This window comes from Apis dorsata, unplaced genomic scaffold (assembly GCF_000469605.1).
Source record: "Apis dorsata unplaced genomic scaffold, Apis dorsata 1.3 scaffold_332, whole genome shotgun sequence".
In the NCBI taxonomy this organism is placed as follows: domain Eukaryota; kingdom Metazoa; phylum Arthropoda; class Insecta; order Hymenoptera; family Apidae; genus Apis; species Apis dorsata.
The window spans coordinates 96,779-100,678 of record NW_006263600.1 but is presented as its reverse complement, the minus strand read 5'-3'; positions in this window follow the sequence as shown (position 1 = coordinate 100,678).

Below are 3,900 nucleotides of genomic sequence, written 5' to 3'. Positions count from 1 at the left end.
ACTTGTTGTTAGATAAGTAGTAAAACTTTACGTAACAAGATAAGAAAATTACTTGAATAATTTTCCAATTAAACAAACAATAAAATAAATACAAAGTCAAGAACAATCTCATCGATTATCCTTATAACAGGATAATCTTGCGTTTGAATAAACACGATTCTTCCGTGTTTCGGTGCAACATCAAGCGGAAATAGCGTGCGAAAAAGATTTGTGGACGAAAATTCACAATCGAATGCGAATAACCATGATCAATTAGCATGACAGCTAGTGTTCAATCGATGTGGGAGAGCGTAACGCCTCCCAGCTACGCGATGGACCAGAACAATTACTAATTGGACTAGAGTTGATCTCTGGTGGCCAATATCTCCTCCGATTATATCCGGAAAATAATCGGAATTCGATTATCATCTACGTAGCCGAATAATTTGGATTGTAATTATTGAGATTTTAGCGTAAAGATAATCGATATTGAGTTCTTGATATTTTTTTTTTTAACATGTACAATAACATGTCAATCATTTGTTCGTGAAAGCTCAATATGAATTATCTTGAAACATATAAGAGCGTTTCATTTATAAGTCTTCTAAATCTTGTTGCAGTACACGAAATGTAAAGAATTAAGCATTTACAAGATTTTATATATTCATTGGACACGTTTGAAGGATTAACATTCTGGAAATGAAATGAATATATAATAAAATATTGAGACTTATTTATTAATGATTAATGATTAATATTAATATTAAATAGTAAATAATTGAAGTTTATATTAGATGAAACGAGGTGGGAATAAAATAAAACAATTCTATCTGTTATACTATCCTCAGTATCTCGCTTCGTAATAAAATATAACGTATAAAATAACAGTGAAAAATAATAAAAACGTGAGAGGATAAAACATATTAAATGACTTATATAATAATCAAATACGACAAAATTATTAAATCACGTATAATGGTATTAACTATTGTGAAAATAGTTTAAAAGAAGATACTTTCATTATCCAATTGCAACGAGTCTGACAACAGATGTTTCATTCTCCTTATATCCTCTTTTTTGTTCTTTCTTTCCTTCTTATATTATGTTATATCTTCTTTATAAGTTTTATATATATATTAAAATCTACAACAAGGTATGATTTAACACTTGGATACAATTTTTAATATATATTATATATTATTGTTTTTCAATTTACTAAATACTAAGTAATAATAAAAATTTTAAACAGTAATAAAGATACCTTTAAACAGTGATAAAGAAAAGAAAAAATTTTCCTCTTTAACTTAATGACATTCATTTCAATGTTAATGAAAAGCTATTTTCATTTCAGAAAAGTTGAATAATGTTTTTTAGCGATAATAATGGTTTTTATTATTCATTGTGTATAAATATGGAGAAAAATCGAGAAACAATTACACTTAACCTCGAAACCTATAATAGTTACAGACCATTACCAATGGAAAATCTTGAGACAATGAGCGTTACAAATACATATGTACTTAAGTATATTCTCGATGCAATGGAAGATCTTTCGATGGAAAATAATTTAATCTCTATTGCGGAAGATAATATACGAAGAATTGTGCAATATAATTATTTCTTTTAATAAAAAAAAAAATTGTTTTTGCATCGTTAAACATTTTACATTTGTTTGATGCTAAAATATATCATTAGTATATTTTATTTTTTTTTAATTTTATTCATTATTTTCCAAATTAAATAACAAGGAAAAGCAATTAAAAAATTATGTTTTATCGTTATATGAATAATGTTTCATTTCGAATATTTTATATTGCTATTTATATTGTTTTTAATGTTTTTAATATTTTCTACCTTAAAATCATAATTTTAGCATAATAATTTCATTTATTTTGTTTTTTACTTTCTTTGACTATTATTGGAATATCTGAAATTTTAACATTTTTTAAATATTCCTCTTTTAAAAAATCAATTGATGAGTCAGAAGTTAACACATAAATTACTTCCGGCAACAGAGAATGTACAAAGCCAGTTCAAATACCATTGTAAAAAGTTAATAATTGCACGATAACGGCGAGGAACCACGAAAAATTTCGCCTACATTTCAATGGAAAATTAGAACGCTTAGAATTTTCAATCGAGCAAAAAAAAATATATATATAAATAAAATATATATATTCATACTTTATATACTTTGAAAATAATAAATGAGCAACAATAATTAATTTATTTAAAAAATCCTTAAATACATGATTAAGAAATCCTTTGTTGCTTAAAAAGTAAATGACAAAGTATAAATATTCACGCTGAAATATTTATTGATAATAAATTATCAATAATATTGTCAAATTCTGAAAGAGGAAAATTAAATTATCAGAATTTAATTCATTCTTAATAAACATGCCTATAAATTTTACGTACTTTAAAGATAATAAATCGAAATAATGAATATTCAAAGTTTTGAAAAATTGAACAGATAAAATGTCATAATTTATATATTTATAAACAAGAATCTGAAAGAATCATTAATGAAAACTGTATTAATGTCAAGAAGCTATTCATGAAAGAAGAGAAAATTTAACTTGTGTATATTTAAATTTATAGAAAGATATTCGTACTAAAATACCGTATTTATTAGAAGTTTTTTTCAAAATTCAATTCTATATTTAAAAGTAAAGCTTTCCACAATAATTATTTGTTCATTTATGTATTTGTTTTCAAAAAACGTTTTATCAACGTTTTTAAAAAATAAAATTTCTAAAATTCTTGCAGAATATTTCTTAGAATAATTTATAAAATTTAAATTCTCTTCAAAGCATATTATTTTATCTATCTTATAATTTAATTTCATTAAAACCCTAATCTCTCAACCCTCTTAAGAAATATTATAATTTTAATAAATAATATTTAAAGCAATCTAAAAATAATCACCTTTAGTAAATCGCTTTATTAATTTGTACAAAGAATACGACACAGTGAAGCATTTTTCTACCAATTTTTTATAAAATTTACAAATCTTAGTACTATACAAAATAATTCTGAAAACAACCCTTTAACGAAGATCCTATTCCAATTCACAATCATTGGCACAGAGACATCGAATAAAAATCATATATACGCGTAGAATCCCTAAATACCTTACAATCGTCACTTAAACTAACCCTGAAAACTCACCCTCTGGCCGATAAACACTGCATTACCTCCGCAGAGAGAAGCATTCACATCGAAACAACCACCTCGTCAACATCACAAAAAGATCTTCAACAAACACGAACAAACAACACCCTCTAAATTCATCCCCTTTCTATTAATACCCCCCTGACACTTTCACCGCGGACATTTCAACCGGAAACTGACCTTCCCGCCGGCGTGTTGAGCTCTGCTCAGCCTTTACCATGCACTCGTGTATCCTTTCCAATTAGAGCAACGAACAAACGAACTCTCGAGCGAGACATCAACCCTTTGTCTCGATATTTCTCTTTGTCCTCGACGCATGATGTATACCGAACAATAACGTATTCATCGTGCCGAACCGGCGAATTTGGTTTCAAAAGACGCGTGCATAAACGCGAGGTCATCGGTTCTTCGTACAGGCCACGTTAAAATCCGAAGCGTGGATCGGCAAGGAAAGGGTTGACGGCATATTTTCATTCATCGTTTCGAACATACACCGTGTAGAAACGCGATCGCGGATCAGAGCCGCGAGGCCGGCCGCTTGTTTCAGCGGGCCAGAGCGCACTGTCCGCTTTGGGAAGACGCCGATTGATTTGGCCAACCACCGTGGAGGGCGCCACCGCCGTCGAAAACAACCCCCTCCGAGCGCCAGGTGCGATGAACCAAGCTTCTGGCGAGAAAGAAGGGCGGCAGCGGCGGAGCGGGATGCCACCCTCTTCGCCGCGAGAAGCGTCGCACTGGCAAGTG